The sequence below is a fragment of the Vanessa atalanta genome, chromosome 21 (assembly GCF_905147765.1).
Source record: "Vanessa atalanta chromosome 21, ilVanAtal1.2, whole genome shotgun sequence".
NCBI classification, from domain to species: Eukaryota; Metazoa; Arthropoda; class Insecta; order Lepidoptera; family Nymphalidae; genus Vanessa; species Vanessa atalanta.
The window spans coordinates 1,719,802-1,737,133 of record NC_061891.1 but is presented as its reverse complement, the minus strand read 5'-3'; positions in this window follow the sequence as shown (position 1 = coordinate 1,737,133).

Below are 17,332 nucleotides of genomic sequence, written 5' to 3'. Positions count from 1 at the left end.
TCGGAGTTGGCACAGCATATCTTCTTCTTCCATACTTCTCTGTGGGACGTCATCTCACAAGTAACATTCTTTCCAATCATTTTGTCTTTCCTACAATCCATCCATCGTTTCTTTGGTCGTCTCCTACCTCTATATTCATCCACATCCATGCTCAAGACTTTCCCCACAACATGGTCCTCATTTCTCCGCATAACGTGTCCGTACCATGACAGCCGGTTTCCACATAGCTTCTCGGTTACCGGTGTCACTTTCAAACTTCTTCCTATGTACTCATTCCTTACTCTATGCATTCGTGTAACAAATATTTTTACTCAATTAAACAAAAGTAAAGATAATTTCTCGGCGTATTACAATATTTATAACTAATCAAATATTATGGATAATTACGCATATATACACACGCAAATTCAACGTTTTAATAGTTAGGATTTAAACCGTAAAAAATTTTAAATTGTTTATACTGAAATCTAAATCACGCTAACGTTTGGTTCACTCCGGTATATATAGGATCTCCACTTTTTAAATAAAGTGTTAGCATTTTTGGAACGTTGTGTTTTATTGGAATTACCGCGTAGTTACAAGTGTCAACCGGAACTACGGGTGTGGTTTTTTTATAGTGAATGTACAGTAGGAAATAAATTTATAGGTATAAATATAAATTATACGAAAAATATTTTTAGTAATTGTATGTTTTTCTTCATTGATTTATAATAAAGATACCCTGGGCGATTTTCCCGTACCAACGCAATTGCCTAGTCCTTGCTGATGATAGGAATCAATACTGAAAGCAAAACGACGGGATTAATATATTGTATCTAAAAGTGGGACGTCGAAGGAAGTATTTTTATGACGTATAATTAATATCAATTATCGAAAGGAGTTAAGACGCTGACAACATTTAATGACTTTCGGTATTGGCATGTTTTTGTCACGTTTAATATTCTAAAGATATTTCGTCCTTCGCCTGTTACACTGGCCCACTAACCCTACCTTAAAGTATACAAAGTATTATTGTTTGACGATAAAATATGTAATGGGTATGTTGTATCTTAACAAACAAGGTCGCAGAAAGCCAGTTTTAAGTAGATGATGCTATCGCGGATATATACCATAAGCAAGAAGTCGGTGGTTAACGTAAGATTGTTTTTGTGGCTTTAATGAAGAAACGAAAAATATATTTTTAGTAAGGTACATATCAAATAAAAGAGGGTTTTTATGAGAACTTTATTTATATATATTCAATTTTAAATTCTATAAATAAATTATATAGTCTGAAAGATATAAAAGATGTTAACACTCCCTTTATTTTTTTAAATGACTTATGCAAAATATATCTTAAAATTTCTAGCGAAAACTTTAATATTCGCAAAGCGAAAACTCGGTTCTGTTATATTTATAATACTTAATTTTCTAAACTCATGTTCGCTTACAATCTTGTAGTAAGAATATATTTTGACTAAAAAGAGAAAAAGACAAAAGGATAAACAAAATAATTCTTGGTTGAGTTATTAACTAATAAGACAGTGGGTATTTCACATTAATAATTTATTCTACTCATAATCATCATTTGCATTATGATGTTCTAGTTCAAATATTAAGTAAGCCAGTATAATTAGGGAATAAATTATAAGTTTTTCAAGGTAAAGTCGAAAATCTTCTATTAATAGTGTCAAATTAACTGAGTTTCGGACTTCGAACTGCTCCAGTTCGTTATATAAAAAATATTCATTTTTGCTAAAGCACTACGTGCGAATAATGTACAGTTACAGCTACCAATAGAGCATCTTTAAGCGAGCATCCCCTATTTATATGTTTTCTAATATTATTTTGCTAGAAGATACTACGGAACGTCAAAATTGATCATTAAATACCAAAAAAGCCCTGGTAACATGAATGTCTCATCTGGCCAAAAACCCTCTTTCTTGTCAGATATAAGTATTTTGAGATTATTCCACTTCATCGAATCCTGTTTTTTTTATAAATAAAAGTATATAGAGATATTTAGTAATGTTTGACTGGATTAAAAACCTTTTATCTTAGCTTTTATCAGTCGATAAGATATCTTAGCATTCATAAGTCCCACGCTGGGCGCCAATGTAAAGTTCAGTAGTTTTATATTATGGTAACAAAGCGTTTGTCATAAATAAGCTGTACTGCAAATTGTATTGACGAAATATTACACTGCGTGGGTGTGTGAGTGCCGCGTGGGATACTAGCCTAATTCCGTCTCTAATATATATCATCCGTACGCCATGACACAGCTGCATGTATATACTAAAGAGAGCTATCACCTTCACAATATATCATTGTGAGCACAAACAATAGACCTGCGACATTTGAAGACTATAGGATGTGCTTAAATGTTTTGTTTACTGTTGAAGGTCAATGTCAATTTTTTTTTTATATTCTCATAGTAAACAGACATCACAAAGAACGACGTAATTTTTTCTGTCTTTCCAAATATTAATGTTTCGAAATCCATTCCTTGACGATTAGCTCACATAGTCCTTTGTTACCGTTGAATAATCCCTTATCGAAATTGAATAATGCAAATAATTAAAATCAATTAACACATGCAATTCATGTAGCCGCAGAGATTTATCACGCTAATAAATACGTAATAAGTTTGCATTTAGACCCTCAATATAGAACAACAATACGGCCCAACGCGCCTCATTTTTTCACTTTTTCCTTGCTCCGATGTTTCCACCATCAATCAACCTAAGCTGTACATTGTTGTGGCATTACTAAGGAAACACTCATTACTAATATATTATTGTGTATATTTCGTTAACTTTGTTCGAACGTCTATCAAACGTCAGTAAGAGTAATGTTAGTTATGCTTGGTATTTAATTTTTTTAATTCTTAGCCAGTTCTTAATTCCAAAGAACATTTAAAATATCATTTTTGAATATGGAACATTATTAGTTTTGAAATTACGTAGAAGGTAATATAAGCCGTTTTTTTTTGCATACCGTAACAGTTTTGAGGGTGTGCACCACATTCGCAAGGTAGAATAAAAGCAACTAAACAACACACCTTTAACTTACCTAACGCGCCACAGAATCAGAGCAAGTCCAGCATCCGGAATGCATTGTTATACAAAACACGCAGGGCATCTTATTGCTTTTGCCCGTAATCGACCCCGAGCTGTTTTTGTAGAAGGCGATGCAGACTCCTATGAAAATAATAAGTACGGAGCAGTGTGGAAGTTTGCTGACTGTCATGTGTCAAAAAATCGGATAATCTTAAATCGAACGTAGTTTCGACCTTTCGCATTTATAATGCTACCGTTGTATTCATAAAACTTTGTCATTCAAGTCTCTATGGTTACACCGAGGGCCCTAATATATACCAGACAACACTTTTACCCTTTATAAATAGACGTGTTCCGTCCGATATAGCCCATAACGGTGTCCCCGTTATGCCCTGTTATTTTTTATGCCTTTCCTGTTCGATAAATACGTGTAACCTGTGTTATCGTAGGCTCTGACCGCGTGAAAAGGTTCTTTTTAATAGGATTTCGGTGGGACAGAGATTTGAAAGACGACCGAAAAAATGTGCATGTTAAAAGACCTTTTTTTAAGAAATTAAACGAGGTCATCTTTTTTGGAATCTAATATTTGTTTGGTCTTTCGTGAATTATTATAAAATTTTAAATAAAAAATTGTAACTTGTTGTATAGATGTTTTAGAATCTAAAAGTGTAATTTATACCTTGATACAACATGTTATCATAATGTATAAATTCTTCGTCGATAATAGCAGGACCCTGAAATAGGCTGACCCTGGGTACGAAGATTGGCCTTGCTATAGGATGTCACATGCGACATCCCGTCTGAAGCTGGGAAACATCGTTAGGGGTCGAAACAACGTCAGCATAATGCTAAAGAGGACGAGCGAGGCAAATATTCGTCTTTTGTTACATATTAAATTTTTGTGCCATTTATATTTGAAACGTTTGGATTTTGTAGGGAAAGTTTAAAATTAAATGTATAATAGAAAAATTCTGGTAGCGTTTTAGCCACTATTTCATGCAATTATGAATTGTAAACTTATTTTTAAGTCACTCGTACTTATTCATTTAAATATTACGTAAAACCGAAAACAACTACTTAATTTGGAAAAGCAAACTAAAAAACCCTTCGAAACATTAGTATCAATAGTAATTGGATGTGAAAATTTTAGGTTTACGTCGTTTGGAGTGAAAACACTTGGGCTCCGAGTGGGTAAGGGCTCTGTTTATCTAATATCAACTTGGACAAACAACGACTTAGCGTTGCCAGTATTTTGGGCATTAAACCACGCTGCAGTAATTTCGATAAAGCTTATTAAGTTTTTCCGTTGTTATATTTTTTCGTACTTTAAAATATGTATAACTTGATTTTAGACGCCATAGGCTACCGCGATACGATGAGTTAGTGGTAACCTCAGTTACAAAAATCGGTATTTTATACTATACATGCCTTTCCTTATATAACCAGTGCAGACATTGTATCCAAGATGTTATTAACATTATCGGTTTCAAGCCCAGGCAAGTATAACTGAATTTTCATGTGTTCTTTTTGTGTTTTTAATTCATCTTGTGAGAATAAGCAATTCGCAACGTTTATCCGATCCACATTGAAGCAGTACGGTGGAGTAAGTTCTAAATCTTCTCCTCAAAGGGAGAAGAAGCCTTAGCCCAGCAGTGGAACATTTACAGGCAATTTTACTTACTTTGGCTGTTTTTTATAACGATTTTTTGTATGATACGATACTAAAAGATAACTGTGGGTTAGTATATTCAATGAGCCTAGTGACCCGCGAAATTCGATTTGAAATTCGTTTATTTGCAAAGGAGTGGGTACATTTTGCAGTTTCAGCCAAATTCAGCCTTTGTGGGTCTGCAATACCTAGGATGGTATAAAGGGCACAGAAAACCTCCTAGCTCCAGCGACGCTTACGGCAGCACCACTCGGTACTGAGAATGGTGTATCATACTCGGCAATGAGAGGTCTCCGCTGAAAATTACAGCTGGAGTCTCCACACGTAAAGCTCCATCAAGGAGTGGCGCGCCGTGTCCTTACACTCATGACAGGAAGGAGACACCCTCGCCTGGAATTCATTCACAACTACCTTAATATGGTATGTAATAAAATAAATGATATTTATTATAAAATTACGTCATAACTAACTTATTATCATTCTAAAATTTCATTGTACCAATTATAAAATTTGAAAATCTAATCTAGTAACTAATTGACAAATCGTAAAAATAAAGTATATTTCGATTTCGATTTTTGATTTATAAAGCTTAGATTTAAAACAATATAAATCTGTTAATTAAATAAAAAAGTCGTAATTAAATAGATTCCAATACATTAAATGAAAACTAATTAAATCGCGCCCTCTCATGATTCACACGGACATCCAAAGGCGGATGATTGGTATGTGAAATTATAATGGGACGTTGGGCTAACCTAAGCGTTTGCGGCGTCATCAATACAATTCGATACGGATGGACGGTCATGAATTTAATATTAGTATTCACCTAGCTAGCATGCATTAAACATCATACATACATCTTTATCAATATAGTCTTAAAGATCTTCACTCACGAAGGTGCTCTCACAGGCTAAATTATATATCGGCGTGCATTAATATCAGTGGCTCTCTTATTTATAATATGTCGAAGTGTGCGTGAGATGATTAAACGTAAGGATAGAAAAAAAATAGTTTTTTTATGATATAGGTGGACAAGCAAATGGGCCATCTGATGGTGGTCACCATTGACCATAGACAATGGTGCTGTAAGACATATTAACCATTCTTACATCGCCAATGCGCAACCTTGGGAAACAAGATGTTGTGTCCCTTGTGTGTGTGACTTCGGGACAATCTCCATCGAAAATTTTATCAAATTAGTTCAGCGGTTTAAGCGTGATAAGGTAACAGACAAAGCTACATTTATGGTATTAGTATACTCGTACATATCTATATACTTAAGATTGCAAAAGGTTTCCAAATCCATTGTCTACGCGATCGTTGCGTAACGTTTAAGGAAAATTGGTATTATATAAAGGTAATAGGGATAGTTATAAGTGCTGTTCCGTTTAATGGGAAACGTTAGCCGATACTTGCTTATTTTGTTAATTAAATTAATGTGAACAGTTTCACGAGTACTGCTAATAAAAAATATATATTTTTATTTAAAAAGTATCAACTTTCTCTGTCTATTACTTGTTATTATTATAAATAAAACAATTTGAAAAACGATTTTCTTAAGTAGACATGAGTCAGTTTAATTAATTACTTTTTATTTGTTAGTTAATTATTATTTAAAGTAATATATGCTCCATAATAATGTCCAACTGCTGGGCTAATGCCTATTCTTATTTATGATGAGAAGTCGTGGAGCTTGTTCTACTACACTTGGTACATATGGCAGATTTTCATCCGCCAGATGCAGGTTTTCTAACAATGTTGTCCTTCACCACCGAGTACGAGATGAATAGTAAACACAAATTAAGAAGCGCTTGCCCGAGAATGAAAACGGAATCATTGATTTAGATTCAAGTCCTCTAACCACTGGACTAACATGACTCGTCAGTTATTATTTACTATGTTTAATTATGATAATAATGTAATAAATATGTCATTATCATTATTTTGATGACAAATGAACTCACACTATCCAGTCTCTGTCAGACAACTCGAAGTCTAGTGATGATAACATCCTGTATAATTTATACATGGGCTTCGTTTTTTCACCGCCATTGTTCATTTCGGCCAGCGGGCGCAGTATCGCGCAATCGCGGACAAATAGCGCAATTTGTCTTGTTTTTTTGTGGACCATGTTACATACTACACACTGTTTTCGTTACGAATGAACTTTTAAAACGATATTGGACAAACTTGTTTTGGGTAATAAAAGTATTTGCATTTTTTTTATACATACAAGAATTATTAATAAGGATCAAAATTCTATAATATTTTAAAACAGCTATTCAAGTTTAGTCAAGCATAGTATGAATGAACTCGGTTTCATCATTAAAAAGGTCGATCAAATTATCGGATGTCTACCCACTAAGAACCAGAGTTCATTCACATCTTGGGATGATTTCCGGATCCTTCGCTCGTATCCGGAGAAGGCACGACCGCATTTTAGCTGAAATTTCCGTTGTCTTTTCCATGCCTTGTTCCGTTTATCGATCGGCATTTTGCATTTTGAGAAAAGAGAAACTAAAAACTCTCACACTTAATTGTTAGAGACCAAACTATACATTAATAAATTGGGTCTTGAAATCATTACGCTTAAACTTAAGTTACCGATATTTTTTATTGAGTTGAGGTGACTTCCTTGAAGCGGTATTATTTTATTTAATCAGCTCTCTTAAATTTTGTTATAAGTACATACTACTATTGAAATTAAGACCTTTGTACACTAGCATCAAAAGTCTTATTAGGAGAACTCTAATATGGGATCCCAGGAAGTCCCATCCACTCATCAGGTATTCCGCCAAATAGCAGAACTCAGTATTGTTGTGTTCCGGTTTGTAGGTGAATGAGCCAGTGTAACTACATGCACAAGGGGCAAAATATTTTTGTTCCCAAGGTTGGTGGCACATTAGCAATGTGAGGAATAGTTAATATTTCTCACAGCACCATTGTCTATGGGCGGTGGTGCCACTCATATCATAAAAATAGTAATGTATAAATTAATGATTGATTACGTTTAGAACTGGTTAACATTTTTGGTGTCCGTGTGTATCCCGTGTTATGGATGCGTAGGAAACAATGGAAAAGGCTTTTGATTGTCGCAGAGCCATGAATATGCATTGATATGTATCGAGGTTGTCTCCATACGTTTTGGAGTTTAGCGCGATAACAATGCATGCCGCTTGATTCCCTTTTTGTAAGAATGATAAAGGATTTGTTTTCATCGTGTTAAAGGAATTAAAGCTCATGGAGTTTTGTGAACTTAATCGTGCTTGTTGATTAGACGGTTGTTGTGACCTTTTGAGACAGCTACCTATTCCAACATCACATGATATGAGATATTTAAATATAGTGACTTATCATCCATGTCTGAGCGTTTTCTTTTTTTATGTTATAGGGGGCAAACGAGCAGTAGGCTCTCCTGATAGAAAGTGATTACCACCGCCCATGGATATCTGCAACACCAGGTAGGTTGCTGGTTCGTTGCCGGCCTTTAAGGAATAAGTACGCTCTTTTCTTGAATATTATCCAAATCGTATCGGTTCGGAAAAACCGCCGGCGAAAGCTGATTCCACAGAGTGGTTGTGCGAGGCAGAAAATGCCTTAAAAATCGCGCTACTGTGGATTTTCGGACATCTAGGTGGTGCGGGTGAAATTTAGAATTTTGACGAGCGTAAAACTGACAATTTAAGATCTTACTACAATCTACTGATTACATAAATAAGTCCTCGTACTTAATATTGTGTATACGATTAGTTATTTTTACCACAAATATTTCATCTAATCAACAAGAACGGAATTGGAAAACTTTATCAAAGAGGTAAAAATCTTGGTTCTTCACCAACTGTTAAATTGTTCAAAGTTAAATTTTGCTGTTCAAGGACTAGATTCTAGAACATTCTGCGCTTGAGATTATCTGAATTCTTTGAATGAGACCATACCAAATATTTTTTGAAGGATCTGGGTTCATATGGATTATTATACAACAGTCGATGATTAAACAAATTACTTTCCTGTTACATCTAGGTTTAACAATGCTTTTTAAGCGTTCGTTACTTTTGTGTGAACAGTTCACTTGTAAAGGGTTTTTTAATGATCTTTTTTTTACTTTCCAAATATTTACTTTTGGTAAATATGCACACAATAAATTTTACAATTAAATAGATGTAATTTAAATGTTCTGATACAAAATTTTTAACGCTATAAAAATTAAATATACGCTCAAATAGCGTGACAAAAATTTGAAAACTAGCTGCTAGCTTTTAATTAAGCTAGCAGTGTGGTTAAGAAAACTATGACATTTAATTTATCGAAAAGAATATTAGAGTTAATTGGCGGTTCTTTTTGGTGGAACCTACATTTCAAACTGATTCTAATTTTAAATTTATGTTTGTAAATTGACAATGTGAATGTATTTATAAGAGGCTACTTGTATAAAGTATATCTGTGTATTGATTTTGAGCACAATCAAAACACTACATCATGCTTTGGAAATACAAGTTCCTTTCAAATAATTTCCGCTAGTTTCATTTCACGTCTAATGTAAAGGTTAAACCGGCTTTTAAAACTTCATATCTCGTATTGAATTACATAGCGCGGTGGATCCATTCATCATTTCCAACATCCGGAACTATCTATATTGAGTTCGTGGATGTAAGTGAAAAATTTAAGTTCTTAAATGAATTTTATGTTTAACTGTACACTAAGTTCTTCGTATTTGTTTTGTGACCACTTTAAAATATATTTGTTGATTTTGTCTATTGTCTAATATTTTGTTTTATTATCCACTGGGTGTGTTATCGTTTCTTATGTCAATTTTTATAAAAATACATTAGTTTTGGCCCTTTTTCGTATAAGTTCCTAAAATACTTATGTTTGACAAAAATTTATAGCAGCCCTTGTAGATTAATGTGTGCTCAGCTTGTATGTGTAGGTAGCACCCACCTATCAGATCTTATACCAACATACAGCACAATTTAGCATCGCTGTGTTTTGGTTTAAAGGATGTGTGTTCCAGTAACTAAAGTTCCGAAGGTTAGTGGCTCATTTTTGATATAAGGACCACTTAGCATAAGGCGGCCCATTTGCTAGCCCGCCAACGTGTATTGTACAAAAAGATTTCGTAAGAATGTAACTTTTTAATAAAGCAGGTAGTATCTCATTGTATTGATGAAAAGATCGAAAAGAGTGGTTCGTAAGCTGACCGACCTCCAAAATTATATTATGAATACAATCTATGAAGTCTTATATATTGTGACTACATCTACGATGTTTAATCATTAGCAGCCCATATACGTCCACTGCTGGACATAGGCCTCTCCAATTGCACGCCACTGTGATCTATATTCGGCAACTCGCATCCAGCTCCTGCCAGCCGTCTTGCGCAAATCGTCACTCCACCATGCCTGAGGACGTCCTATACTACGTTTGCCGAGACGCTGTCTCCTCTCTAGAACACGTTTTTCCCAACGGTTATGGGTTCTACGACAAATAGATAATACGTTTAAAGGCTAATTATTATTAGATCTTCGCAAAATTCAGTATCCGGGTAGTAAAATAAAAACAATTTATTAATTTTTTTACCAATAACTTTACAATCAAACATAACTAAAGAAACGGAAATATTAAAAAAAAGATTAACGTTTATTCTATTCAAATAAATACATCCAGCTCCACAACGATAACCAAAAACTACAGGCGATATGCACCAATGTTATACTTCATCATATTCTACCACGGCCTAAAATTGTTTTACACATTAAAAAAAGTCTCTGAAACGTCTTTGATCTAGCCCTAACATAACATGACAGCACGCCCATTGATGGGACGGCCCCCTGGATAGACAGTTACCTCTGCTTGATAGCGCTGTACGACTCAGGATATCTGATATCGGAAACGGTAAAGCGATTTAACATCGTCACTTTTCGACCAACAAGAGAAGTGAAATAGATACTTGTAGAGCAGGAAAATATTTTAGGAATGCAAAGATTTAAATAAAAATAAAGAAGAAATTAAAAAAAAAACGCGACGACTGATTGTTTGTTTTTTCTTTGTTGTTTATATCGTACTAGCTATTGCCCGCGGCTTCCCTTGCGTTTTATCGTATTGGGTTGGTTCTCAGACTTTGTTCCTTTTTGGAGTTCAAGCTTCATACATTATCATTATACATAAACACAAATTCGGTTCCGTGTTTTGTCCGTGAAAAGGCAACAGTTTATAGTATTAGAATAGATTATTACTTTTAAGTATTGGCATTGTACAAACGCAAATTTCACGGATAGCAAATGTCATAAATTTTGATTCATGCTAAAATCAAATGTATATACTATCATGGAAATCCGATTAACATAACGGAGATTAGTAATATTCTAGTTTTGATATTCAGGATATACTATGACATGACCTACTTACATATAAGTACACACAAATATATACTTATCCTTCCGAACGCAGAGTTTAATTGAAATTTCGGCTATATTTAAATGGCATTTTAACTATTAATTTCTATAAATTTTGACACAATCCGTTAAGTCGAATTAGTTTGAAGAGTGGATGATGGGATTGTGGATCACAACTATATCAAGGATACCCTGCATTTTATTGTATAATATTGCAAGATATAGAACCCTTTCATACCAAATATTACCACAATCCGTACAACCGACATGAAACGAAAAAGCTTTTTCACAAAACAGTTAATTCTTCTATAAAATTAATGGAATACTTCTAAGATTTTTATGAAGTATTCCAGGATTCTAAATTTCATAAAAAATGTTGTTAGTTGTCTTAGAAATTACTTCGATCCGTTGTTGAGTTGTAGCGCGAATTAAGGTCAAACCAACATATCTATTGAATTTATAGAATTACGAGTAGTAAGGATGAGTCTGGTTCAGATCGTCTTGTTTTAAGATTGTATTAATCGAAAGTGGTCCTTCGAGCCGGTATAATTAAACCCACTATAGTTCCTACAAAACATAAGTAGTTACATAATATCATAAGTAAAATTTTATCAAAGCCTTTTAACAAAAGGGAACCCCTTTTGTTCCTAGACATAATAAAGGCTTAATAGAGAACAGTTAAATAATGCAAAATAACTATGATTATGATGTCGTCCTGATCGACTTCAGTCAAGAAAGACCGGCTAACTCAAGACAATACAGACACTCTTAATTCCATCACTCATATAAGTCCATGGGACGGCAAATTCATCACGACTGAAAAAAGTTGTACTGAGGTGTACACACTCATATATACACCTTTCAAACTTAGGGCTGTTACTGACAATTTTTCGAAGCCTTTTTTTAACGAGGCGGTAAAAAATAACTCTAAACATATTATAATATGAATTACCATATTATGAAAAAAACGCAGGGAAAGCAGCTCGTAAAAAATTTAGTGAAACTGAGCACATTTTTATAAGTACACTTATGAAAGATAAAAAAAATTTTATAGGCATCCTAAACCAGAAATCTCTCAAACATATGTTAGCTGCAATAATAACCATACGGTCATATAAGATTTATTTTCTTATACAGCGCTTTACTGCCTCGATACTTTTAGTTGTATGTATGGGTTGTCAATTTTATTCACTTATCTCCAAGCACTCAGCAGCAAATTCACTAACCGTCAACTGTGTTAGTTTTCTTTTATAGTTTATATATTTAAGTCCTAAAATATGTGTAATATTTTGTATTTATTGTAAGCAAGTGTGTAAAGCATGATGGGACACTTCCAAAATTATCTTCCATGTTTTTGAAGTTATAAAAATGGTATAGCCTGTTGAAAATGACATACGATATGATGACTCTTGACTGAATTTTTGATGATGGTGGTAATTCTTAATGGAACCTTTTTTTACTTTGATCTTATAACCTCCACAGACGTATCAAGTTGGAACATCCAGTTACCAGTTTCAGTCAGGTAAGGTTAGTCCACCTTAAGTGGATTATTTAGTTGTTTGTGTAAATTTGATAGGTTGATGTGCGTGGTTTCTTTATTTCCTAGCGGTACAATCAAAACTTTTGGATTGGTGTTATCGTTTTTCATCCTCTTCTTATATTATTGCGTCATTTTTCTTTCAATGTTGTCGGTTGATCTTAGTGGAATTCTGGATTCCTAGGCTGGTGTGGATGGTAGTCAGCCAGTCTGTCTATGATCAGGTTATCTCTATTATAGATCGCCGTTGTTTGATTATAGTCCAATGAAGTCTAGAGTGAATTGGGGCTCATCGTTGAAAGGAAACTTCTGCATAAAACTCAGTGTCTGTGTGTTTTTTCAAAGTTGAGCAGCTTCATGAAATATATGTACAAGTGGGTCCGCAAATTTAGGTGCACTCTTTATTTCGTCACGATGAGACGAAAAATCAACACAACTGAGATCCTTTAACTTTATGCGTCTATATGTAATAAGTCAGTCCATAAGTAATTTTTGAACAGTTCCTTGTTGGTTCTTCATAGTTATCAATATTGTTAATTGTCTTGAAAAAGTAATCTTGATCTACGAATATATAGTCGTGAAATATTAAATATTTTTAGGTATATTATTGGAATAGTTTTAGGTATATTATTAAAAGTTTCAAGGTAACGATAGAATTTATAGGGTACGTAAAGTTTGTTCGTCCCTTTTTAAGAAATATGATTCAAAAGCCGAGGGTCTCCACTATCCTGGAGATGAATTCAAAGATATTTCAGCTACATAAATTTTACCTGTCTGCGCCTTTAGTGTTAGAACTCATGAGAAGAATTATTATAAATTATTATCGTTAAAAATAATGCTGTAAAGGACTATTTGTCAGAGTCATGTTTGTAATTCCTCCAAAGTAATCATTTATGGGTTCTTAAACCCAATCCCAAATTTATTTACAAAAGTTCACAATTGCGAGAGCAGTGAAGTAAGAAAGTCCAATTCTACTTTTTGACAACTGATTTTAGAAGAAAGAAAGAAAGAACACTTTTATTTGGGACAAAATGACAATTAGGTATAAAAAGTAAAAAATAATAATAATAATAAAAAAAATAACTTAAGTACTAATAACTTATCATTTACACAAAAAAAAAGAAATAAAACGAACAATAAAAAAAAGTAACGATACAAAAAAAAATAATAAAGAAAAAGAACAAGTACATAGGTATATGACGATGATGAATATGTATTTTACTGGTTTTGTTATGTTTTATTTTAATGTGATATTTTCATATTGAATTTTACAAACATCTGAAGTTCATATTCGAAACTTTTTTTGCAATCGAAATTCAAACATACATATTTCGTTTACAAGATGACTTTCATTTAATGGTGTGGAATATAGATTTTACCAAAAAGGGTCGCCCAGTTTCTCAATAGTTGCTACATAAATCAGATAGGTAATTAAATCCAGTTGAATTAATATTTTCCAAGCATGGAAATCAATGAATTCTATCTGCCAGTTTTTTTATCCTGAAAACTTTATTTCGAATACAGAAAAATAATTTTCCAAACAAACTTACATCCCAACTTAACTCCCACTGCCCATCGCGGAGAGTTTAGAAAACCCTTCTCAATTCACTTGTTTTATATAAACGGTGTCTAAGTTTAATATTTATTTTTGGTCAATAGAGTATATTTACTTTTATAGTTTACCTATATACTCCAAGACTTACATTTGGTATTGTTTGCAGATGACATTTACCATTTCAGAAAATGTTCCTAAGTACTTCTTTGTGGATCTCTTTTGTCTCGTTTTAATTAAAATCATCTAAATTAGAGATTCCCAAGTTAAATGATCCAGACGTGACCTTATTTCGTAAAAATTAAGTGAAAAATTATTCCTAATTTTGTTTTAAATTAGACGTTCTTTGAAAGAGGAAATTGTTCTTTTTTTTTAAATGCAGAACGAGATGCTGCATAGAACAAGTGAATCGTAATTCGTAACCGACCGTGGGTTCAAATCTGGTTACGTACCACTAAGGGTTCATATTCACATAATATGACAATATATATTTATATTTTGAATTATTCGTGTGATTATAAATTTCATTTGTGTATTTGTTATTTAACGTAAATATACAAATCTTGGGATAAAATGTCCTCTCAGTTTTGAGGAGAAGATCCAAATAAATCATCTCAGATCTTACTCCCGTTTTCAATTCACACCGCTGCCGCAGGACTGTTTGCCGTTAATGTAATTACTTGTTGATAAAGCAACATTTTGTATGGTCTGCATTGTTTTTTTCTTTATAATAAGGCTCTTGTTTATTTATTTAATTATAATTTTGGAGTGTTGTAATAAAGTATGTTTAAGTGTTTGGGAGATTATTATTTTTGTTTTCTTATTTTAATTTTAATGTAATATGCTTGTATTCCATGTATGTATGTTTACAAATTAAACAATAGTCTATTCTAATTAATTCTAAAATTATAAAGATTGTTAAATAAAAATAAAATAGCCTTTATTTCTAATCCCAATTTGCAATTTGATATCGTTTTCGTCGAATTATATAATACTAATAAAGACAGTTTGTTAATAAATCGAATTCAGCCACATGTGTATTCCGCCAACCCGCATTGGAGCAGCGTGGTGGAATATGCTCCAAACCTTCTCCTCAAAGGGAGAGGAGGCCTTTATCCCAGCAGTGGGACATTTACGGGCTGCTTATGTTATGTTATGTTAATAAATCTAGACAGATTGCTAACTGTTCATAATTGCGAGAGCAATTCTGTAAGAAATTACAATTCGACTTTTTGACAACTGATTTTACCGGTTTTGTTACGTTTAATTTTACTGTGATATATTTTCATATTGAATTTTACAAATATCTGAAGTACATATGCGAAACTTTTTTTGAAATCGAAATTCAAATATACATATTTTGTGTAGAAGATGAATTTTATTTAATGGTGTGGAATATAGACTTTACCAAAAAGGACCGTCCAATTACTCAATAGTTGCTGATACTTAAATTAGATATGTTTTTCATTCCAGTTGAATTAATATTTTACAAGCATGGAAATCAATGAATTCTATTTGCTCGTTTTTTTTTTATGCTGAAAAGTTAATTTAGACTGAAGAAAAATATTTTTCCATACATACTTTTGGAAAAATTGCATTCAATTTGATATCAAATTGAATTCATAGATAGTTTATATTCTGTGGAATATTAAGTTAAAAATTTTAACGATTTCACAATATAAAGATCATTTAAAAAAAAATCCAATTCTGTTATTTTTTTTTATGGTTTTGGTTGGCGGACGAGCATATGAGCATATGGGTAAGTGGTCACCATCGCCCATAGACAAAGGCGCTGTAAGAAATATTAACCATTCCTTACATCACCTATGCGCCACCAACCTTGGGAACTAAGATGTTATGTCCCTTGTGCCTGTGATTACACTGGCTCACTCACCCTTCTAACCGGAACACAACAATACAGTGTACTGTTATTTGGCGGTAGAATATCTGATGAGTGGGTGGTACCTACCCAGACGGACTTGCACAAAGCCCTACCACCAAGTAAAATCTTGAAATCAATCTTGAAATGTTTGGTTAGTTGAGATTTAAAATATTTATTATTAAGTTGTATTTTACGCGCAGTTAAGTAAACTTAGTATTTAATTATCTCGACTTCTAAGAAATATAGTTTTTATTTTGTTTTTGAAGTCTTTTGAACATTTTTGCTAAAATGGTGCTGGATAATATTTTATTTTAACGCACCACCTCCAAAGGAAAAGCAGAAAGACTAGTACATAAGATAACAATGCAGAAAATTTTACCATCAATCAAAGCATTTTCTTATATAAATAAAAGGCCGCTTCAGGCACAAAGCAAATTGTGGGCCTTTTAACGCAAGCCTGGAGGGAGATCCTGTACAAATTACCGATCTTTTTCATATAAACGTCCATAAAATGTTCCTTCCTCAAAAACCGGTATTATTAGACGGTTTTAATTGTACAGGAATAAAAAGCTAATTTACAAAACTGCCTTTGACTTAAGAATGCCTTTTTCAGATAAAACGTCACTGGAAGTGTTAACAACACTTGCGATTCAAAGCGGAATGTAATTAGGATTTAATTTAATTTTCGCAAATATTACGCTTATAATATGATTAGAGTTTCTTAAAAGCGTGTTTAGCCTTGACTTGATTTAAAATTCAGATAATTTGACTTGAGGTAACAAACAATGATGTTGACATTTAAAAATATCATTTATTTTTCTATTTTAATTAATATATATCAATAAATCTTGGTCAACTTAAATCAATGTATGTGAACTGTTTTTTTTTTTATGTGATAGTTGGATAAACATCGCCCATGGAAATCTGAAACACCGGTGTGCTTGCATGTGCGATGCCGGCCTTATTTTTTACAAAGTCCTACCAATAAGTAATTCCAGGACACGTCAGTCATTATTATCTTTATAAACTCTTATACCTTCATTTTCACTTTATCGTTTTCAAAAACCTCAATTAATTTACTTGCTGCACACTAGGTGTTATTTGTTGACCACCTTTTCTATTCGATTATTTGAACTTTACAAAACGAATATTGTTACATTTAGTTTTTTATTATCTCTGTGTCTTAGATTCGCGGTTTCCTCGACTTCTAATTAAAAAGGCCGGCGTTAGGCAAATTACCGGCATTACGGTTTCATCAGACC